Source organism: Canis lupus, chromosome 12 (assembly GCF_048164855.1).
Source record: "Canis lupus baileyi chromosome 12, mCanLup2.hap1, whole genome shotgun sequence".
NCBI classification, from domain to species: Eukaryota; Metazoa; Chordata; class Mammalia; order Carnivora; family Canidae; genus Canis; species Canis lupus.
In genome coordinates, this window is record NC_132849.1 from 42,815,689 (window position 1) to 42,840,932 (window position 25,244).

The 25,244-nt window shown below is 40.3% G+C and overlaps 1 protein-coding gene and 1 long non-coding RNA gene across 10 annotated transcripts in view; one reads left to right on the forward strand and one right to left on the reverse strand.

Moving 5' to 3' along the window:
* The window catches only part of BABAM2 (BRISC and BRCA1 A complex member 2), a 402,709-nt gene that overhangs the window by 124,911 nt on the left and 252,554 nt on the right, over positions 1–25,244 (reverse strand). The window lies entirely within an intron of this gene.
* On the forward strand, positions 7,444–21,554 carry LOC140601933 (uncharacterized). Its single transcript, XR_012005008.1, has 3 exons — positions 7,444–7,614; positions 16,964–17,116; positions 17,881–21,554. It is a non-coding gene; the product is annotated as an uncharacterized lncRNA (long non-coding RNA).

Consider the following 25,244-nt stretch of genomic DNA (forward strand, 5'->3'; position numbering starts at 1 on the left):
TATTGGCTTCCATCTTGAACAAATTAAAATCTAATAAAAATGTAATTTTATAATGCACCTAATTTATTCTCCATAGGTACCATAAACAGAACTATTGCTCTACAGCACCTTTTTTGAAACAAAGGCAAACACAAGCTAAAAACAGGAGTTAGAAATCCAGTGCAGTTAACAAAGACCCACAAATTGTGATTGCTTTAGCTTTTCTACCTGGCTTACTGGATAATCTCCTGCCAACATCAATGGGACACTGAGCTCTTGTTGGAAATACCTCTTTGATGTTATTAATCAAATGAAAACGATGATAATAAGCAATCAATACATTTTTTATAGTTTTGAAGAATAACTGACATACAACAAACTGCACATCTTCACAGTGAACAGTGTTAATGACTTTTGACATGTTACACTCAAGAAATAGCACCAAAATCAAGATAATGAATGTATACGTCATTCCCAAAAGTTTCTTCTTACATTTTATCATCTCTCCCTCCTGCAACTGTACCAGTCCTATCCCTAGGCAACCACTGATCTGCTTTCTGCCATTATAGATTAGTTTGCATCCTTTAGACTTTTATATAAATGGGATCACATAGTACGTACTCTTTGTCTAGTTTCTTTCACTGAGTATGATTATTTTGAGATTCATCCACTGTTCTATGTATCAAAGACACTTTCATTTTTTTAAAGATTTTATTTATTTATTTATTCATGAGAGAGAGAGAGAGAGAGAGAGAGAGGCAGAGACACAGGCCGAGGGAGAAGCAGGCTCCATGCAGGAAGCCTGATGTGGGATGCCCTGGGCTGAAGGTGACGCTAAACTGCTGAGCCACCCGGGCTGCCTGACATTTTCATTTTTATTGCTGAGTAAGTATATTCCATTGTATAGGTATAACACACTTTATTTATCCAGTCACCCATTGATGGACATTGGGTTGTTTCCACCGTTGACTATTATAAATAAAGCGGCTATGAAAATTTATCTTCAAATATTTGTGTGGACATTTGCTTTTATTTCTTTTACCTGAGTACCTGGGAAGAAAATTACTGGGTCATATGGCAGGTGTATATTTAACTTTGCAAGAAACTGCCAAACTGCTTTACAAAGCAGATGTACCATTTAAAATTTTCATTAACATTCTAGTTCCTCTATATCCTTGTCAACACTTGGTTTTGGTCAGTCTTTTTAATTTTAGTCATTACAGTGGGTGGGTAGTATTCTCTCACTGTGGTTCTAGTCTGCATTTCACCAATGACTAGGTATCTGTTCAAATATTTTTAGCCCATTTTTTAATTGAATTGTCTTCTTAAGTTGTAAGAGTTTGTTGTATGTTTGGATAGAAGTTCTCTGTCAAACACATTTTGAAAATGTTTTCTCTTGAGTCTGCTGGTTTGCCATTTTGTTTTCATTGTCTTTGAAGAGCAAACTTTTTAAAAAGATTTATTTATTTTAGAGAGAGAGAGACAGAGAGAGCGAGTGAGCAAGGAAGAGAGCAGAGGGAGAGAGAGAATCATAAAGCAGGCTCCATGCACAGCATGGAGCTTGACAAGGTGCTTAATCCAAACAACCCTAAAATCATGACCTGAGCAGAAACCAAGAGTGGGATGCTCAACCAACTGAGCCCCTCAGGTACCCAGAAGAGCAAACATTCTTATGAAATCCAATTTACTGATTTTTTATTTTCTATTTCACATACTTTTGTGTATCATACTTAAGAAAACTTTGTCAAACCCAAAGTCACTAAGGTTTTTTTCCCTACATTTTCTTCTAGATATTCTATGGTTTTAGCTCTTACATTTAGGTCTATAATCTATTTTGAGTTAATTTTATACATGGTATGGGGAAGTGACTGAGGTTCATCTTTTGCTTATATTATCCAGCTGTTCCAGCATCATTTTTTTGAAATGATTATCTTTTCTCTGTTGAGTCATCTTAGTACCTTTGTCAAAAATCAATTGTCCATATATATGTGGATATATTTCTGGACTCGATATTTTATTCCATTGATCTATTTTTCTCTCTTTATATGAATGCCACCTCACCTCCATTATTGTAACATTACAGTAAGTTTTGAGATCAGGTATATAAGTCCTTACTCCAACCATGCACTTCTTAAAAACTGTTATGGCTGTTCTTGGTCCTCTGCATTTACACATATATTTCAGACCAGCTTTTCAATTTCTACAAATAAAAATCTGCTGAGACTTTGACTGGGATTACCTTGAATTTATAGATCAACTTGGGGAAAACTAACATCTTACTATTGAACCTTATAATCCATGGATAATTTATTTCTCATTTATTTTGGTCTTCTTTAATTACCCTTCTACAGTTTCTAGCATACAGGTTTTATGCCTCTTTTGTTGAATGTTCCTTGAGTACTTCCTATTTTTAGGCTATTCATAAATGGCATTAACAACAATCCATTTTCAAAGGGAAGATATGAACTTTTCCTTCTATTCTGTTTATCTCTAATCTCCAAGCCTTCTGTCCAGCCAGCATTTTCTGTGTCATTACTGTACACGAGGATCTGAAGACTCTGGCCCATGATGACTTCTTCTCCCTTTGCTCTCACTGTCATACTTACTTAGCCCATTTACATCTGACTGTATCACACAACTTAACATTGTCACATATGCTGCTGTGTTCTTTATTGTTTCTTGGACACATCTCAGCTGCCCAACTAAATTGCAAGCCTCTTGGGAGTAAAAACTATAATTTATATTTATTTGTAAATCCACAAATCCAGAATATTGATAAACAAACAGGAAAAAGTCCTTTTTTAATGAAAGGACTAATAAAGTTCACCAAACAAAACCATTTGAAACTCCAGTCTATCTGTATCCAATGAAAACTTAGAATTAAGCAATTAAAAAACCAATATTAAATATATGTTTGTTGTTCAACTGTAGCCTAGGGACTAAGGAGTTCAGGGAACAGTGGATTTGCTTCTATGTCCTTTGGGAGCTCGCAAGGAAGGAAAGCATGACAGAGACCATGCCCTCCATGTCCAGCTGGCAGTTCTCAAGGGGCCACAGGGTCTGTTGCTGTGGGGAAGCCTAGTTCCACGATGGCTTCTGTCCACTTTCCATTTCAGTCCCTGGTATGCACAATTCTGACAAATAGATGTTAGCATTTGATTGAGTCTGTTTACAAGATACAGGCAGCTATTTATAAGATATGGGCCAAATTCTACCTTTCCATATCCAAGAATTATTTTCAGTGATTTCAGGTCCATTATTGGATTCTGGATACTGGCCCTAACCATTTTTCAGTACAGTTTAAGACTATAACCAATATGTTTTCAAGCCCTGACCTGTAGAGTTCCTCCTTCCTCTCCAAAGAAAATCATGTTCAAGCTTATTCACCACAAAGAATATAAGAGGGGGGTCCCTGGGTAGCTCAGTCCATCAAGTGGCTGCCTTCAACTCAATTTTATACATGGTATGGGGAAGTGACTGAGCTTCCCAGGGTCCTGGGATCGAGCCTGCTTCTCCCTCTCCCTCTGCCACTTGCCCTGCTTGTGTTTTCTCTTTCTCTCAAATAAATAAATAAAATCTTAAAAAAAAAAAAAAAAAGGACTTAAGGAAGTTGTCAACTGCGTATTTTAAGTGGAAAGCCAGTTAGATGGCTGGAATGTTCTGCTGCCATGACATAGACAAATATGAAGGTAGAATGGAGAAAGGGATACATGCCCAGAAATGATCACATGAGAGCCGTGAGGAGCAGATATATGAGGTGGGTATTGTGTTATGGCTCCTCCAGTCATGTAGTTCAGACATTAAAACATCAGACTTGCAAATAAGATACTTAGGCTCTATTCTATGTTTGCAATTTATCATCTTATGCAAGTTTCAACTTTTCAGAGTTAGTCCATATCAACCATCTCAATCCACCTCACAAGCTGCAGATAACAGAGTGTGTAAGTGAAAGGCTGTGGCAGTCAGATGGCTAGCTTCCCAGCCCAAGCTCACTACAGAGTGGTAGGGGTATCCCATCCACTATTCTCTGAAAAAGGAAAACAGGAATATATAGTAATAAACAGGTATAAATGGGAGAAATAAACAGTGCCATTATAGCAAAGTTAAATCAGAAATATTAGTTCAAAATCCACTAGGCCTCATTATAAAATCTGCTAATATTTATAGACCCAATGACATGAAGAATCAATGGTAGATTTGCATTTTATTTCTGTTACCAAGCAACCCTCAGGTTCAATCCCAAAGAATTCATGTCTACTGCCTGGGCCAGGGGTGGGGTGAAAGGAAGCGTGTCCTTTTAAATTACAAAGATAGTAAAGAAGCATCTTTACAAAATAAACCTGGGGTGCCTGAGTGACTGGGTAGATTAAGCCTCTGCCTTCGGCTCAGGTCATGATCCCAGGGTCTGGGATGGAGCCCTGCAATGGGCTCCCTGCTCACTGGGAAGCATGCTTGTCCCTCTCCTTCTGCCCCTCTCCCTACTTGTGTATTCTCTTTCAAATAAATAATAAATAAAATCTTTTAAAAAATGATCTCAACGGTCCTGTTATATAAGAATGCTTATAACTATATTATGGATGTGTGTTTCAATTCTGTTAGTAAAAGCCAGAGGCCATTATCAAGAATTTTTTTTTAGATTTCAGATAGACAATAAATAGGACAGATAGAATTTTATACTAAAAGACTCAAAGCACAAAGAATCCCACAACCTGTTCCTGTGACTTTGCTCTGTCTTTAAAGCACTATGGAAAGGAACTGTATGTGCAGAGGGCTCTACAGACAGAAGAATTCACTCATTCAACAAAACCTGCCGGGCACAGTGGAAGTCACAACTGTGCCATGCGAAACAGACATGGATCCTGCCCCTGAGACGCTCTAATCGCCACTTCCATGGGTCTCTAGGACCTTTGCACCTTGCCACTGCCACTTTCCTTGGCAGTAGCCCCCTTTCCTGGGGCTAAGTTGCAGAGGTACTCGCACGAGAGAGGTAAACAGTCAAGGCTCATGCACCACAAAGCCAGCTACGCACACCTATTTCCCCATTATGAAAACGTCCAAGTCCTTGTGATCTGTGATGTTACAATAAATAATACAGAGCAAGGAGGAGAAGCTACCACCTTTCTTTACTACTGTTCCAGTTTGACCTGCCTCCCTCTACCTCTTCTCTCCACTCTTTTCTCCTGTCTCACCTCCCCTTTGCTCTCTCTGGGTGATGATAAAGTCCTCTAAAATGTCCCCCTAAAAGACAAACATTTTTACCACACATTTTTGGATTGGTGTGGTAATCATGCAGCGGAAGAGGGAGAGGCGGGACTGGGAAGTGAAGGGGGAACAAGACACAGATAGAATGGCAGGATGACGGGGACCTGACGTTCATTCTACTCTTCTACTTTTGTTATGTTTCCAAAATTGCTCATAAAATATTGAAAATAAAATAAATACTTCTTCAAACGCTTACCACATCAACCTTTTGCCCTGAAAATATGGTGCTAGGCTACAGCAGGAATTAACCATGGATTTGCAGACATGACAGAAATGCCTTAATTTGCATTCATGACTCATTCTTTTTTAAAGAAAGAAAGCCCTGTCTTCAGCTCTCCTCCTTTCGCTCCTCTTTACCATTTCCCACACTTAAACCTATCTTGGGTTATGCACCAGCCTTTACAGACAGAAATCAGTGATATTGCATGTCAGAGCGACTCAGGTCATAGTAGGCACTTTATTATTGAACCATTTTAAAATAACTTTTATGAAAAAGATGTTTAAAAGGGCAAAAGAATGCTTCAAGTATTTAAGATAAATACTGAAAATAAAAGAAATGTGGTGAGCCAAATAATCTGCTTTACTCTCTAAGAAGCTTACTAACTCTAGTAATAACTGAAAAGACATCATGCATTGACCCCCACCCAGGGGATTATTTGGGTACTAATATGCATTCAGACTAAAGTCTCAGGCATATGACTAGAATTAGAGACCCAATATATTTTGAATGTAACTCAAGCTTAAAATTAGAGGAGTCCAAGTCAGTTACAAAACTGTGCCTAACGATGTTTCTGGCAGACATGCATTCTGGATCATTCATGAAGCTATTTAAAATTGCTTGACATGTAAGCACGACAGATTTTAAAGATCAAAACACAGGTGTGTGTCAGTGTTGCACAATTCTGCGGTAAGAGGAGAACATGAGCTCATTCCACCTAGAAACAGACCCAAACACAAACACCCACCTGGGGTTCAGGTGCATGGCTCTGTCTGCAGGCAGATGAGTTTCTTTCCGGAATTTTGTTCTAATATAACTACATTCTGATAAGAAATGAGGTTTTGATACATTAACGTTACTCTAAACTGGGTGGGTCTTTTTAGCTGACAGGCACCTTATACATCTGCCTATATATTCTTTTTTAACCTATTCAAAGACCCATCTCTCAACATAAATGAGTTATAGTCACCAGTGATTTAAACAACTTTATTCTTTTTGGCCTCAATAAAGATAAAAGAGTAACACAAAAACTTCAGGACAGTAGAGGCATAAATCTCTTCCATCTCGTTATGAACCATGAAAGAAAATTATCAAGATAAACCCTTAAGAAAACAAGTGACTTAATCAAAGCCACCTCTCAAAGTAGTGTGTGAGATGCATCCAATGACTGATTTCATAGTAGACATTTCCTCTATATAAGACATTACATACTAATTGTTTCATGAAATTTTGAAACTCCTTAGAATAAGGGAGGCAAAGGCAATTGAATACAAGTCAGTCTAGGTTAATCTTCACAAGTCATGGCCCTGGATCTTTGGTTGAGGTTCTCAGTAATCCAGAGATTTATCTCATTTACAAAAGAAGACTAAATAGTTAAGGAGTTACTGATCCAACTGAGCAAGTGTACACTTACCTCCTTTGCTCAAATGCAAACCATTGCTCAACACACCGGGAGTTAAGTTTTGTGTGAATAAGAGCACAAAGGAAAGAGAGTATGTGTGTGTCTTTGTGAGCAAATAACTACACTGTAACTCTCTGAGATTAGGCTTTCCCAAGAAAGACAAATCCTTTCTTTAGAGCACACTCACACACACATAAACAGGAGATGCATTTTGTACACCATCACCATTTGGTTAACAGATGTTGGCGTCTACCCTCAGCTCTCACAAACAAATCAATGTACTTTATTTTTGTGTAACATCTTCTATCCAAAAGTAATATGAAAAGCCGTGCGGCTGGCTTGACAGTGTAACTGCAGAATCTGTGTAAGGCTTATAACGGAGCAAACACCTGTCAGGCTTGTTTAAATGCTGTCTGAACTGGTGATTGGCTCCATGATAAGGCGGCTGGCTGCTGGGCTGGAGAAATGTTCAGGTTCTCTACAGTAAAGCCAGGCACCAGCCTTTGTCATAATGTGTTGCTATGGCTTGCTTGTTTCATGCCTCATTATGCGACCTTCACTTATACTGAGGGAAGAAGGATATCTTAGGAATTTTCCTAATTCATAAGAGTGCTTTGCATTAATGGGAACCATCAATGACATACTTTTAAAAAAACACCAAAACAATAATCCCTTTGGATCTGCAAGAACCAGGATCTAGTCCCTACTTTATTACTGACCATCTCCTCTGGATTTCAGTGTCCTAGCCCGTAAAGTAAGTTGGAGGGTTGGGCTGGATTTGCATTTCTCAATCTTCTCAAGCATGAGGGACATTTTAATGCATCAAAGCCTCTGTCAGGCTAATCAAATAACAGCAGTTATATTTTAAAAATCTGTGCGATTAGAAAATACACAATGATAAAAAGATACTTCTGATGCAATGACAGCTGAAAACAAAACTCCAATGTATTAATCACAGCAGAGCCAGCATTGATTCTTAAGGTAATGGCATACAGATGTTAGACACTTATTTAGTCTGCAAACAACAGTTGCTGTACATAGAGTTTGCAGTGTTTGTAATAACCCCATAGCGGATCCCCTTACCCAACCTGGTCCTCTGTTTAAAGCCTGGGAACTCTGAACTACAATACAGATGATCCAAATCCTTTCTGACACTGACCCACCATAATTCTAGTCCTGCCACTGCCATTTAGTATGTCACGTGACTCTAAACATGGGAGGGATGTCTCTGTTCAATAGTTTTATCACCTGTGTGGAGCCGATGGGGTGCCCTAGTGGTGTCTCAACTCCGCGCTGTGAACCATGATTCTATGGGTGTCATAGTTCAGAAATCTAGAGACCCTCAGGACAGAAGCCCCACTAAAATGTAATGGATTCACTCCACTTTTAAGTGCCCTGTAATGTGTTTCTACACAGACCGTGCAATATCATCTAGTAGAAGGAGAACCTATGTCCCCAAGTGGGGGGCCATCAGCTCTGACACATTCCCACACATTCCACCCTCCCCCAAAGCAAAGAGAGACAGATTCTGGGAGGACAACCTCTCTGAACCTGAGACAACATCTCGGGGCCTTCTCCAGACAACCTGGGGCTGTGGGTGAAACAAAAAGGGCTGAACGGAGGAGAGAGGAAGTTCTTATGCAACTCAAAGTAGGTTTACACTGGTTCTTTCTTCAACAGTTCAGAAGAGGTTCTAAGATTCCCAATATCACTGAACCATTTGAGGCTCCAGAATAATGAGTCCAAAAGTAAAGTCCCAGATCAACCCAGATGGCTTTCATAGTCCGTGAGAACTTTATTGCTGGCATCAATATGTTTAAATACTGACCATCAAAAGATATATATTTACTGTCTAGATAAGCAATACATAGTGATAAATTCAGTTATGTTAGAGCCATCGTAATGGACTCAAAATGACACAGGACTGCATAACTTCAACTACTCAACATCTATTACTATTACTCAAAGTTCTTTAGATAGTCACAAGGCTCTCCTATACTTCCAATGACCATTCTTTGGAAATATACTCCTAATCCAGTTTCCTAAACCAACCAATCAACCAATCAAGACACATCAACAGGTAATTATACCAACAACCAAATAAAAAAGTGGGCCAAAGACCTTAACAGACACCTCACCAAAAAAGATATGCAGGTGGCAAATAAGCATACGGAAAGATGTTCCATGTGATCTGTCATAAGGAAAAGAGATACCACTACACATCTATTAGAAGACCCCAGGGATCCCTGGGTGGTGCAGTGGTTTGGCGCCTGCCTTTGGCCCAGGGCGTGATCCTGGAGACCCGGGATCGAATCCCACGTCAGGCTCCCAGTGCATGGAGCCTGCTTCTCCCTCTGCCTATGTCTCTGCCTCTCTCTCTCTCTCTCTCTGTGACTATCATAAATAAATAAAAATAAAAAAAAAAATATATATATATATAAAAAAGAAGACCCCAAATCCAGAGCACTGATAATACCAAATACTGGTGAAGATGTGGAGCAACAGGAACTCTCATTCATTGCTGGTGGGAATGAAAACACTACAGCCACTCTGGAAAAGAGCTCAGCAGTTGCTTAAGAAAACTACATATACTGTTACCGCATAATCCAGCAATTCTCCTTGGTATTTACTCAAAAAAGCTGAAAAACTTAAGTCCACACAAAAACTTGCACATGGATATTTATAGCAGCTTTATTCATAACTGCCAAAACCTGGAAGCAATCAAGATGTTTTTCAGTAGGTGAATGGATAAACTGTGGTACATCCAGATTGTGGACTATTATTTAGCACTAAAAAGAAATTATCTATCATGCCATGAAAAGACATGAAGGAATCTTTTTTTTTAAGATTTTATTTATTTATTTATTTATTTATTTATTTATTTATTTATTTATTTATTTATTTCTAGAAAGAGAGAGAGTGAACATGAGCAAAGGGGAAGGGCAGAGGGAGGAGGAGAAGCAGGTTCGCTGCTGAGCACGGAACCTGACAGACATGGTGGATCCCAGGACCTTGGGATCCTGACCTGAGCCAAAGGCCGATGTTTAACCAACTGAGCCACCCAGGTGCACCATGAAGGAACCTTAAATGCATAGTACTAAGTGAACAGATACTATCAGGAGTCAAAAATAGAACTCATTGCCATGTGTTTAATGCTTTGGTCTTTGGATTATAAAATCCAAATTACCCCCCAAGTTATAGAAAGAACCTTTAAACAAAAACAAAATCAAAAGAAAACAAACATCTTTTAAGGTAGTTATCCCATGAATTATCTTGGGTAAATTATTTAACAACTGTGACTATCTTAAGGTTATTTATACACAATCTAAATCAATCTAAATCTATCTTGCTGCAGACTGGCTTCTTTTTCTTTAACTCACCTTTGTCAATTTTACTGTCTTCCTATCTCCAGTAACTGTTATGCATTCTCCTCATACAACTGATTAAAATACACTAAAGGGTCAGAACTTAAAGTAAAGTAAAATACTGAAATTTAGGACTTCTCTGACTAGATCAGGCTGGACCAATTTAATGTATCAGGTTATATACTGGTTCTATCACACACTATGGCTGTCTACTCAAAATGGACTATTAGAATAAAAGTCTACAGTCTAAGAAAGCAGGAAAAGTCTTGGTACAAAGACAAGTGCTAGAACATATCAAAGGTTGACAAATTATGGCCTATGGGCGAAATCCAGCCTGCTGCCTAAATATGCAAAGCCATGTTCATTAGTTTATAGATTGCCTATGGTTGCTTTTGCACTACACTGGCAGAGTTGAAGGGTTGGCTCACAAAGCATAAACTATTGACTATAGGGTCCTTTACAGTAAGTTTGCTGGCCCCTGACTTAGACAATCAACTTTGCCTGGAGCTAGTTCCTGTAGGAGCTCCAGGGCTCAGATTCAGTCTTCTCTTCTCCATCTTGCACTTGCTTGCTACATGAGCTCATCTACTATCAAGACTTTAAATGGTACCTATCTACCAACAACTCTCAAATATGTATCTCCAGACCAGACTTCTCCCTTGAGCTCCAGATTCACACATCCAACTGTCTAACTGACATATCCACTTGGAGATCTAACAGACATCTCAAACTCAATGTTATCTAAAACCTAACCCCTGATCTTCCCCAGCCCCACCCCAAAGCCCAACCTGCTTTACCACAGAGTTTTTAATTTCAGTAAAGAATAACTCCATTCTTCTGGCTGAACCCATAAAAACCAAACAAAGAAACGAAAACCCTGGAATTAACGCTAGTTCTACTCTCACTCCACATCCAATCTACCAGCAAATCCTCAACTGCCTCAGCATATTCAGACACATGCCATTCAATATCACTTCTACTGCTATCATTCAGCTCAAAGCTACTATCACCTCTCACCTGGACTTTGGAGGAGCCTCTTAACTAGTCTCCTGGCTTCTACTCTTGCTCCTTTCATCTATCCACATGATAGCAGTCAGAGTGACCTTGTTAAAATGATGGATCACATCATTCACCTTCCCCACTCCCATACACTCCACCTTCAACCTCCTACCCCCAGCCTCAACACATATTCTACTCCAGCCATACTGGGATCTTTGCTGATCCCTGATCACTTTTAGTAAACTCCCATCCCAGCCTCCATGCTTGCTGATTCTCCTTCCCTAGACAGATGCATGGCTCACTCTTGTACTTCCTTCTGCTAAAATGTCACTCTCTTGGTGAGGCTTTTCCCTGACCGCCATATCCAAAATAGCAACTTCATCTTGCGCCTCCACCCCCACATTGCATCCCTCTTCCTTGCTCTCTCACCATGTTCTTATTTATTTTATTGTCTGTCTCCCCAGCTAGGGCATAATCTCCACACCAACAGGAATTCGTATCTATTCCGTTCACTGCTACCTCCCCAGTACCTAGAATAGTGGCTGGTACAAAGTAGATGCCCAGTACATACTTGTTTAATGAATGAATAAATGGGTTAGTAGGCCTTCCCAAAGGTTTAGAATGTAGTCCTATGGATAACCACATTTCTGATTTTATTGTGAAGATTAATGGGAAAATTAAAACTCCTTAGTGAGATGTGCTTCATAAACTGGCTGGAAGGTGTCATTCTACTCTAAAGCAAGGGATCCTGTCCCTTAATACTTTGTTTTTCATTCAAATACCTGTACACAGGGAGTTTATAATCTTTCTCTTCATCCTCCTAATTCTCTTAACCTTTATAAATCCTATTTCTCAATCTTGTCCTCATTTTTTGTTTCTCCTGGGTAACATCCAAGACTTGCAAACCCAAAGGTCATGTACCAACCTGTACATGAATACTTGAAGCTGCCTGAAATTTTCACTGGCAATACAGAGTTGTCATTGATTTCTTGGCAGTTCATCATCAAATGATGCACTGATAAATCAAACAGAAATGACAATATCATGTCAATCCAACAACCAGACCTGAGTTAAAAATCTAAAATCACCAAGAAAAGATTAGGGACACTGTGGTCCCAGCATGAAATCAGTCTGCAGACATTAGAGCCACACTCAGTGTGATCCAAAAGCCTTGCTCCCTGCTGAACTCAACAACCTGGGAGCCAGATCACCAGAGATGTGCTGGGTCACTGTGGCTGCTTTTAATGACTCAAGTACACCGTCCCCCTGCTCTGAACACTAGGACATCTCAGACAGCTAATTTAAAACATTCTCACCCCTTCCTGAGGCTATTTGGATCTGGGGAATCTGGCATCCTACCTGGCCCTTACCTGAGGTCTTGTGAGGCCTAGGGGCTTGTGAATTATACACACCAAAGGGATTAAGAGTAAATAGAGTCATGTATTTATATATCATTAGTTTTTGCTCAATTAGGGCCTTGTAAGAAGTAAATAATAACCTGTACGAGGGCAAGCCCCACAAAGCTAACTCAGGCAGAAGCCAAATGTCTGTGTCCCCCTCAAATTCATGTGCTGCTGAAGCTCTAATTCTCAACATGATGGTATTTGGAGATGGGTCTTTGGGAAGTAATTAGATGAGATGAAGTCCTGAGGGCAAGGCCCAGGTCTGATGGGATTAGTGTCCTAAAAGAGAGATCTGGAGAGCTTGCTTGCTCTCTCTGCCATCTGAAGAAGTCAGCAAGAAGGCAGCCATCTGCAAGCCAGGAAGTCTCACCAGAAACTGACTATACTGAACTTGGACTTCCCAGCCTCCAGAACTGTGAGAAATTAACTTCTGAGTTTAAGTCACCCATTCTATGGTATTTTGTTACAGTAGCCTGAGCTAATAATAAATGAGGTTTTAAATTTTAAAAGTTGGGATCCCTGGGTGGTGCAGTGGTTTGGTGCCTGCCTTTGGCCCAGGGCACGATCCTGGAGACCCGGGATCGAATCCCACGTCAGGCTCCCTGCATGGAGCCTGCTTCTCCCTCTGCCTGTGTCTCTGCCTCTCTCTCTCTCTCAGTCTGTGACTATGATGAATAAATAAATAAAAATTAAAAAAAATAAATTTTAAAAGTTGCTTTAACTTGTCCAGAAAACACATTTGGACTGCTCTGATGATAATACCTGAAACTTGATTTCTTCTTCTACTCAGTAAGAAAGTACAGAAACACTTGTCCATCACCATCACACACACACATATTCACTCATCCAGAGTACTCTGAGAGCAGCCACACCTTGCCAAGACAAGGTTTTCTTTGCTTGGAAGTATAAGCTGACAGAAAGAACAGACCCAGGATGTCCTGAGGAAAAAGACATGTAGAAGCAGAGTGCCACAGCCCTGGACTTCTCGCCCAGTCCTTTTCCGATGTTCTTCCTGTCCAAAGGAGCCAATGAAGCAGAATAGGGCAGCAGACACATGCAGTGTAGGTGTGTTGGGGCTAAACGTGGGTGGCAGCCACGAAGCACTACTGCATCTTCCCTGTTCTGTAACCAGAGGAGATCCTTCAGACTCTTATGAAAACCTTTTTGTCTTTTTGATAAGAAAAATTTGATACAATGAACATCAAAAAATTAGAAGGGAGAACAGACTCATGCAGTTTATCACAGATGTTGTTCTCCAAAGCTCTGAACAAACATACTCATCTGATCATACTATCAGATGCCAGAAAAAAAAAAAAAAAAAGAATGGCCAGTTCCATTAAGGGTAGTATGCTGAATACTGTCAATGCACAGCTCAAAACAAAATAAACTGAACATAGAAGAGGTAGGTAATCTTTAGGAATGTTTCATTCCCTGAGTTTCTGGGACTTTACCATTCCCTTTTGATTACATCCCTGAGCAAAACTCTGATGAGCATATAACATGTTAAGAAAGTCCTTTGTTCTAAAATTATTACACACAAAAAATCAAGTAGCCACTGTTTCTAAGTTAGCTGAAGAGAAGAAAATGAAACAAACTCTGAAATCTGAAGAAAACAAGGTCCCAATCTATAGTTTTCTGTGATGAGCTTCATAAAAATCAGTAAACATTCCGGGTGCTACACACACCCCAGGAGACCCAGCTATGGTATCAACAATATAACTTATTAATTACTATGGAATTGAGAAGCGCCACAAGCAAGGTGTAAATGAAATTCTCACTAGAGTAGTCCATTTAAAATTGAGCATAGGGCACTAAAGATGAACAATGATTAGCATACAATGGGATTTCCCTCCTCTTTCCCTTGTCTTCAGTCTGTATTAGTAAGAAAACACCAACTGCTAAAAGACATATGCCTTTATTATGGCAAGAGCACAAACGGACTGCCTCACCTCCCTGCAACTGGGCCAGAGGGCACCTGACCATTAAATGAGTGACCTCATCTCTACAGCAACCTTGCAAATGCCTCTGATGCTTGATCACCCCCAACAGTGGAGAACTAACTATTTTGAAGGCCAAGGGAGGCAAATAAGGTAATACAAAAGAAAAGCTTCGAAAACTATCAAGTACTAGAGGAATCACCACTTCTGATTGTTCGACAGATTGTGACCACTGTAACAATACTCCTCAGTGTAAGTACAAAGATACTCCTATTTAGTGATAGTGGCAAAAGAGTGAAAACAAAAACACTCACATGTTCATCAAAAAGGATGTGGTTAAATAAAGTATGTCATAACCATCCAGTGGACCTATCTGGCTTAATACAAAATGATTCCATGCTATATTTTTAAGTTAAAAAAAAAAAACAGGCTACAGTATACTGTGTATAGTTTGATATCAGACAAGTGAAAGGATACATTCGTATACCCTTGTATATTCCTGAAGGATGTGCATACTTGTCCACTGGCTACTTTGGGAGAAGAGTGACTACAAATCTAGGGGATCTGGGGTTGTACAAATGTACTTTGCACTGTATATCCTTTTATATCTTTTACTTCACTTTAATGTCTTTTTAATTTGTATATCCTTTAATGGATACACTGATTTTTCTTTTAACAATATTTTAAAACTGTGAGAGAGAAACAAATTTCTTACAAAGATAAATTCTTTTCCTTTATTGCTTCTACTCATGAATCCTTGTTTAATTGCTTAGAACCATAAAACACAAAACAATAATAATAAAAAGCCCTCCAATCTTCCTTCTACATTTATATAATTCTGTTGAAGTTCATATTATTCTGTTGTAGTTCACAAAAATCTAAAAATAACTTCTAGAAAATGTTGATACTATCAAACAGAAACAGCTTATAGCTATAAGGAAGAATATTTCTTATATTTCAGTTGTTCTTTATTTTCAGCATTAAAAGTTAAGTTAATTACTTTAATGGCACTTGGTGAATGGAGTTAATATTCCTAGCTTTTCATACACATTAACTGTGATACGCTGGATATCAAAGGAGTCAGGATACTGACTCCTCTTTAAAATATTTAAATAAGACTTTCTGAATAGAAAGTCATACATGTTCATTGTAGAAAACTGGAGAAATAGATAAAAATACAGAGGAAAACTAAAACAATTCATTATCCCACCACCCCAGAGAAAACTACTATTCATTTTGATGTATGGCCTTCCTTTTTTATTTCCAATGTATACAAGAATATATTTTTTTACAAAAATCGAATCATGCAAGCTAAACTTACCACTTTAAAAGTCTGCTTTAAGAAATTATCACCCCTACTTATCATTTGTTTTATAATTTTTGTGCTTATTGTTATAAAATATACATTACTTATACAATTTCAAACAAATTAATTTTTATTTATTGTTTTAGTCTGATAAATATTAACTGAAACCAAAAAAATTAAAAATCACCCCAAATTCAAAAAGTGAAACGTAAAAGAAATTTTAAGAATTAAACTTTCAAATAATTTTTTAAAATTATTGAAGCATTTACACTTCTGAAGTTATTAAAGCTTAACAGTATACCAAGACTTCTGTAATGCCGTGTACTAGAAATATATTTCCATGCCATTAGTCATTTTTTTTTAATGGCTGACAGGATTCTCTTATATGGATAGGTCATAATACCCGTATCTAACCCCTTGTTATTGGACATTTAGACTGTTTCTTTGAAGAGCTCATAAAGACAGGTGAATAAATGCCTTAAGCCAAAGAGGTTCCACCTAGGTAAGAACTGTATTAATTCTGGAACAAGAGGTATCCATTTTTTTCAAGGTTTTTAACATACTGTCAAGTTATCTTCTAGAATGGGTAAGAAGTAACAATGTCATTGATATTGCACATACTTAGAGTAAAACAAAAACATCTTTAAAAATAGAAGTGATTCGCCCCTCAACCAAAGACACCTACAATCAAAGTAATAGATTTCAGGTTTATTTTACTACTACCACTTGAAAGAAAATTTCATTCAATATTATGTTCCAAAGAGCCCGTAAAAAAATGACCCACAATCCTTACCTGGGTTTTAAAAAAATAAAGTTTCAAATAAACCCATAATAAAATACAGTTAGGCAGGTCTTTAATATGAGTACTAAGATAATAAGAAGCCCACACGTTGGAGTTAAGCTCAATCTTTCATCAGTTTGTTCAAAACCCATACTGCAGTGTCGCTCTAAGGCTGGCTGAATTGACTGACATGAGGACTAGAACTGACACTAATTATCCTGGATGAGAGGTGAAGTTACCGGATATCCACCAAGATAAAACAGGAGGAAAAAAAAAAGTGAGGATACTAATATCTTCCTGTCTCCATTTTAGGTCTGACTTGAAGCCATTCAACTTTTAGAGAGATCCTTTAAGTTCATTCAAGATACTAGCTTCAGAGATCAGAATCTTGTTCAGAACTGCGCTTCTTGTCCTCTGAGAATCATAAATATATGAATAAGTTCCAGCAATGTACTGAACAGGAAGGTAAGGACCTTGGGCCACAAACTTTCATTTTCACATGCCCCCAAACCTTGCAAAGCCCTCAAACAGGGGGAGAGTTAGAAATAAACGAAAGGAAAAAATTCAGAGCCACTAGGGGTGATCACTACCTGTTCAAAGCACACCGGCCAACCCCCATGATACCACACCAAGCTATGTGCAGAATTCCCCCAGAAGTGGCAGGCCAGGGTTTATATAAGTCCTAACTGTACTTTTCTTACACTTGCAGAAGGCTGGAGCAATGGCCTTCCAAGGAAATCAGATACTGGTGAAATTATTTAATTCGGTACAAAGGATACAACTTTTATACTAGACAAAGATAGAAAGGATATCATTTATCCATCCTACTGGGCCATTCCATCCCTTTCTGGCAAAATGGTTTAACTCCGTGTTGGACTTTCTTTAAAGGTATCTTCTGAGTCTAGACTACAGAAGCACACCTTTTAGGTGTTAAGTGTGTTACATTGGGTTCCTTGAGTTCTTCTGCAGCAAAAAGCTCTTGAATGAGGTCCAAGAAAGTCTTTCTAAGTATTAATGAAAACGCTCATTGATTCATATAAATAGAAGAATGTGACTCTAACATTCACTGGCTGTGTGGTCTTGGGAAATTTAGCAATTTCTCTAAGCCTCCATTTCACCCCTGACAATGAGAAAATATTAATGGTACCCAATTCATGGCGTAGAAACACAGATTAAATAAGTGCAAAGAAAAACAGCATCTGAATGTTATTATCTTCTCGATGTTATAGGTACTATAGTTCAAGTACTTTGGAATACACAGAGTAACTGAATCTCAGCCGACCGACTGAACGTTATCTACCAAAGGGACTTAGCAAACTGGTTAACAAATGGCCTGTCATTAGGTAATACAGATTACTTATAAACAAATGTATTTCCGAGATCCTTAAGAATACAGTACCCAAAAATGTTTTCTACTGTTAAGCTATGTAAATATTCTCTTCAAAATTATTTCACTGGGGCACCTGGGTGGCTCAGTGGTTGAGTGTCTGCCTTTGGCTCAGGTTGTGATCCCGGGGTCCTGGGATTGAGTCCCACATCAGGCTCCCCACAGGGAGCTTGCTTCTCCCTCTGCCTATTTGTCTATCTCTCTCACAAGTAAATAAAATCTTTAAGGGGATCCCTGGGTGGCGCAGCGGTTTGGCGCCTGCCTTTGGCCCAGGGCGCGATCCTGGAGACCCGGGATCGAATCCCACGTCAGGCTCCCGGTGCATGGAGCCTGCTTCTCCCTCTGCTTATGTCTCTGCCTCTCTCTCTCTCTCTCTCTCTCTCTCTCTCTATGTGACTATCATAAATAAATAAAAATTAAAAAAAAATCTTTAACATAAATAAATAAATTAAATTGAATAATTTCACTAATCATTGGCTTAAACAACAGAACTTCCTTTTCTAACAGTTCTGGGGGACAGAGGTCTGAGATCAAGGTGCTGGCAGGGCTGGCTTTTTCTGAAGCCACTCTTTTTGGCTGCTAGATGGTCTTCTCCCTATGTCTTTCCACAGTCTTTCCACAGTCTGTGTGTGTGTGTCCCGATCTCTTCTTTTCTAGAAGGACAACAGTCATATTGGATTGGCCTACCCGAATGACCTCATTTTAACTTAATTTGCTTCTTCTAAAACCCTACTTCCAAATACAGTCATATTCTAACATATTAGGGGTGAGGTCTTCAACATTATGAATTTGGGGGGATCACAATTCAGTTCCTAACACTGAGTATGTATTTTCTCTGCTTAAAAGCCCTTCACATCCCCACCCCCATCTTCTGTAAGACAAACTCTAGATTTCTAAATGTGTCATGTCATGTGACCTTCGCCACCTGGCTACCCATCTTACTTTTCCAGCTTCATCTTCTCTGTCCTCTCTTTTTGCACTCTAGATATTGAACCCACTGAACTATCATTTTCCAAACACACTTTCATACCTCCTTGTCTCTGGATATGCTGCCCTCTCTGGAATATTCTCACATGTCAGGTACTCTGCAAAGTTATTTTTGATGCCTGAGGCAGGACCAATTAACACTCTTTCCATTCTTCAAAGAACCCTGAGCACTACTTTTACAGCCTGTATCTCCCTGAATTGTTATTAATTCTTTACATGTCTTCCCCCATTCCCCGCCCCACCACCACCACCATGCTGGTTATTCCCTGAAAGCAAGGACCGTGTTTGTTTTGCTCATTGCTGATTCCTCTGCACCCAGCACAGACCTGGTACATAGGAGGAACTAAAAAAAATATTTCTTGAATAAAGGAAATACAAACAAACCAATGAACAAGAAAAAAATTCAATTTCTCTTTTAATACCCAGTACAGTGCCATGGTATTCAGAAATTCGGTATGTGCTTATTAATAAAGGACTGTCTGAACCATAGGAGAAAACCTGAGACAAGGAAGGGATCTGGAGTTACTTATGTTCAGAAAAGTTATGGAAGCTGATCATCTTTGGGGTAGAAAGGAAATAGATTTTAAAAAGCCTATAAACTGCAGGAAAGAAGCGCCAAGATACATGTGACAAGGCAATCTGAGTTCCACTCCGATCCAAGAACAAAGGGTTCCTGGTTTAAGCTATGGAATGGCCTGTTCCAGAAAGCAGCTGGGCAGAATTTCCTCACACGAATAGTCCTTAATGTATGGGGAAAAGAAAAGAGCAAAGCAAAACAAGCAAAGGCAGCAAAAGGGAATAATTAGAGTAAACAGCTTTTTTTTTTTTTTTTTTTTTTTTTAAAGGCATTGGACAAACCCCAAGAAGAAAAATGTTGTGGGATAAACATCTGTTCGTTCGGAACATGACAGAGCCCTTGACAGGCTCCGCGGCCTGTGCATGTCCTCATGTGCCCGAGGTTTATATTTGTGTTCTCAGGACACAGGCAGCCCACAAGGCGGCCCAGGAGGAGGCCTGCTCTAGGCCCAGACACACTGCACAAACTCCAGTCGGGGCTGGGAGGGGCAGCTTTCACTCCGTTGTGTTTGACAACAATGAATACCACACAGAAGAGAAGCATAAATGCCATCCATCCATCCGTGCACAAGTGCCTTGCTCTACCTGCCGCGTTTCCACCAGTGTTGGACTGGGGTTCCACCAGTTCTTACTGCCCACATGAAGGTGGCCAGACATACCACATGGAGTGGGATTTGCATTTGTTTTCCATCTCTATGATCTCCGGTATCAAGATACGAAGTAGAAGTTGAAAGCGTCTGTTTCCTTGCACCAGATGCACCCCTGCAACTGGTCCCTGAAGTCTAGGACTTCCTATTAAGAAGACAGCTCCAGGGAAAGTTCTACACCAATCTCCAGCCTTCCTGACTGAGTAGAGGTGAGCAGCTGTGGGCCTAGAGGTGAGCAGCTGTGGGCCTAGAGATGAAACTAAATGGGGAGGACCTAGCAATTTTCAATGGGCAGTGTCCCTAAGGGAAACACCCCCACATGGCCTTAGCTCTCATTCTCATGGCTCTGGAACACCTTGCCTTAGAGCTTTCGGCTATGTGGGTCCACTCAGGGGCCCTCTGGCTAGTTCTGCCAGCCTACCTCATCCAAACCATGTTCCACACTTCGAAGTAGCACACCGTGTCAGGTGGGGATACACTCTGCCTCTCCTTTTATCCTTCTTTCTGGCTGTGGTCAAAATTCTTCTTGCTCTGCCTGCCCTCTGATTCACTTCCCTTTTCCCTTTCGAAGGCCTAGCAATGTCAGTATTTCACTCATCACATATCATTGATGTCTAAATATGGCACCTAACTATCAAGCAAGGATGGCTGCCTTACACACCTCTCCTAGATCTTTGCTCTTGGCTCTGTGTGATCTACTAAGGAGCGTGAGTCGACATAAGGGCTGCCTTAACCATCTAAGCCACATGCGACTGTTTTCCAGATGTACCTTTTTGTGACCTGCCTCAAGTCCAGAAAGATGCTCTTTTCTTCCCAGGGGCAAATAGCTCTCTACATGTCCTAAAGCCCTGCAGATAGCCAGCTATTGACTTAGCCCACATAACACAAGAGGCCATATTTAACACAATTATTTTGAGAGCGGCCAGTTGGGGCCATTAAGGAAACTAATTATAAAACTTATCCTGGCCCACCTACTGAGTTGGCTGGAATAAGTACCAGCACTCAGAGCTTCACATTCAGATGAAGGTCATGGAGAAAGCAGAACAGCTACAGGCTGAGATGGCATGCGGGTAAGAGCAAGGATTTCACCAGAGGGAAATGCCATAAGCTGGTCAAAAACCACAATTCCTTTTTTCTTTTCTTTTTTCTTTTCTTTTCTTTTTTCTTTGGGGCATCCCACTCTATCCATCCATACACTTACAAGAACAAAACTATACAGAAGTCAAGATATTTGGTGCCAGCTCTGATTTTCTACAGAATTATGATTGGAAAGGCAATTTATTCTCATGGATTGAATGGTTACCCCCACAGTTTAATTTTATCTGAAGGAAAAAAGAGCTGACATCTAGCAGCTAAATAAGTCTTTGTCACTAGAGGCCTGTGACACAAATCTCAATGATATTTGATGGGAACATGTATAGCTTTTCTTCATTTGTGGCTATAATTGCTGCTGGAGAAGCCCCAACATGTAAAGGTTGATGCTTCTGAAAGTGCTGAAAGATGCTGGAACTAAACCATGCAATGACAGCTATCAAAATGTCACTGATGCAGTGTCATATTCAGTCAAGATGCTTAAAAAAATCACATTTGACTAACACTGTTCTAGCCGTGGAAGGAAGAGGATTACCTGACTGCATGGAAATGGAAAGGGAATGTGCGTCATGGCACCTAGTGAGGAGCCTGGCCCGGGGTAGGCCACCCCAGGCAGAGCTCTTGTTCCCCGTGTGCTTCCTGTGTGGAGTAGAGCCCGAAGCCCCTAGGGTGCTTCCGTAGCTGTAACCCACTGAATCCTCACAACTGTCCTCAAGGGACAAAATGGACACACAGAGAGCTTAAGGAACTTGTCCAGTATTACCCAGCTGGGGCAGGCAGGATTCAAAGCCAGTTCTGGCAGACTCTGGAGTCTACACACTAACCATGATGCAAGTTCCAGTTCCCCACATGCATCCTTCTACAGAAAGGGGAGTATGTTCCAAACACCCTTTATCTTTACTGCCCAGAGACTTTAGTACTTAGTACCCAAAGACAGCACTTTTCTTCTGGGCCTGAACACTACTAGAGGAACCATGATAAAAGGCAAAAGTATGCCATTTCAAATTTCTAAATAATTTCTATTTAAACAAGTGCAACTCCTAGGCACTTGACTGTAAGTTCAAAAGGCTTCATTTAAACTGGTACTCATTTAAGGAATTAGTAACTGGTATGAGGTGATGGTTGCAGTGGCTAAAATTTAAACTTATGCCAATTAAGGGTACAGGGAATGGTATAATCTAGTAAAGTATGTCTGAAATTGAAAGCAAAGAAAGGATGTCCAAATGCTTGGTCCTGGTTCTCTCGGAGTCTATCTCTGGCTTTAAATCAAATAATTAAAGCTCTCATCCCTCAGTTTACCCCAATCACAAATGGAAATAGTACCTCACTCAACAGATGACCGGTTAAATTAGCTGCAGCTGTGCCAGCTTGACACTGAGTAACTGCTGTGCAAGATTCTCTGACCACAAAAAAACAAACTGCAGGGGGATGAGTGCCAAAAAGGACACACCCATTTGTGTTCCCTTTTATACTCTGAATGCAGGGGCTCAGCCCTGCTCACGGGGTTTGGGATAAGATCCTGGGCAGGTCTGCCACAGAGCTCTGGCTAACCCCTGCTTGAAAAGTAGGAGAGTTTGGGTTCTAAGTAGTTCCAGAATAAAAGGAAAAAGGCCCTTTGAGACACTTTGGGAGGTTGGGCCAAACCAGAGACTCTCTGAGAATGAGGGAAATAAATGGCTTATCCTCATCTAATCCACGTCTCATTTCTGTTTTCTACTGACTCCCAGTCCAACTGTGGTCCCCATCCCCAGGCCCAAGCTCTGGAGTCACTGGCACTACAAACCTGGTCAAGCCCCGATAGTATCACTGGCTTCCTCCAGCACCAACCTAAGACCCTAAGAGCCATCCCAAGCCCCCAAGGAGTCACACAGAAGCCCTGGGGTGCGGGCGACATAAAACAAGAATGTGCCAACCAGTGTCCCTCCCCAAAAAAGGACAATGGTTGGACATGTGCTCTCTACCCCACAACGACATTTTTCAAATGCTTTATAAGCCACTTAAAAAAGAAACTGCCTACCCATAATTCCCTGATGAAGTCTAGCCGGTTGAAACAATTCCTCAGTTATGAGCCTTTTCTCTAATGGGAATCTGTTGAAAAGCTGGCTCTTAACAACTGGAAAACTTAGGATCATCAGATTATAAACCACTGTTAACAAATTCAAAGAGAGCCACACTGGTACTTTTAACATTATAATAGTCTCCAAAAGTTTGACTAAGTAACATTACGTGAAAAGAAAAAAAAAAAGCATGGATGCTACAGATCTTTCATGTGCCTGAGTTTGACACATTTAGACCACAAGTCTCTCCCCTTTCCAGACTCCCCAATTCACCACTGTCACTTTCAAATACCCACCAAATCACAGCCTTTGCTCACCTGCCCATATTGTTGCCTCAGGAGATGCCCCACCACCACCACCACCTACTTTTCTTTTGTAAAGAAAGAATTTATTGTGTCCCTCCTTCCCATGTTCACTGAATTCAGTTCTCTGGATAAATGAGCTGGTAGGATGTGCTCATGCTAGATGCTAGTGCTCATGCCTCCAAAAGCCATCAAGTATTTAGAAAGTGCCTCGCAGGGGCTCAACTTTTTTATTTGAAACATTGGAAGGAAAGACAAAGAAGCACATCTGTGTGACTGTGTGTGGGTGATAACCACACATGGGTGCAAGGTGTGGGCTCCTCTAAATCACTGCCTCCGCCACGCCACACGGAGGCTAAGGGAGTGGGGAATGCTCTCAACATAATGTGTGAAGAGGGACTTGACCACAGCTGGCTGGGGATGGCGCAGGGGACTGGAGGGGTGTCCACTCCAGCCCCAACACATGGTGAGCTCTGGGCACATGATCCAGGGACAAGGAACACACTAAAACCCAGTAATTTTCTGTTTTTGTCTTCCTGGAAGATGTGAAACCCTTCTAGATTGTTACTGTTTACCTAACTAAATTCTAGCATGTGAGTGAGCTACAGCCAGGATCACTCATGATTAGACATCCACGTTGTTCCATGCACCATGCTAGGCATACTCTTGCCTCTGGGCCTAACTCGCACATCCCTTCTGCCCGGAACATCTGTCCTCTCCTTCACCTCTCGGGAAAATTTCATTCTTCCTTCAGTACCCCTTCTGTGGGCCCCTGGGCCTTTAGTTACACAGAACTCACAGCACTCTTGGCTGGGCTCGGCTGGTTCTGTGTGCACACTTCCAGCACAGAATTCATCACTGTCCCAGCTAGAAACTCATGTGCTTGTCTCTATCGGCCGACTACATTCTTTCTGAGGGTTGGCGGTCTTCACCCTTATTCCACACACCTGACTTCCACTCCAACCATGTTAGGAGAGCGCCTGGCACATGCCAGGCACTCCAATGATGTTGGCTGAAAGAATAAAGAACTCTACATCTTTTCATCACAAACTCCTGCAATGCTTTGCCATAAATCAGTTCCCTCAGAATACAGGAATTTCCGATGAAATGTGTGCTCCTCTAGCTGTCTAAATGAAAAGAGTCTTACTGATGATTCCAAAGCTCCACAAATTGCTTTCCATACCTGTACGATTTCCAGGCATGAACTAAAGCAGAAGTGAGGCTGCCAGACAGCTTAAGCCACAGGTGATAACTTGAAACAGAGAAAGAAATAACAATGGCATTCATGGAGAATAAACAAAAATGCCCTACTCTGCCAACTTTAACTTTTTTTTCTCTATTTAAAAAACCTCCCACAATCTCTATGTAAAAATTCAAGGTGTAAGACATGCAATAATAGCAATAATACAGACTCAAGCTGCATGAAGCTAGTTGGATAGTCAGGGGAGGAAGAAGTCTCACTGCTTCTCTGTAATGTTGAAAGAGTAAGAATTCCGCTTCCAAATAATGGACACAGAGAACAGAAAGGTCCAAGAAGTGGAGAAT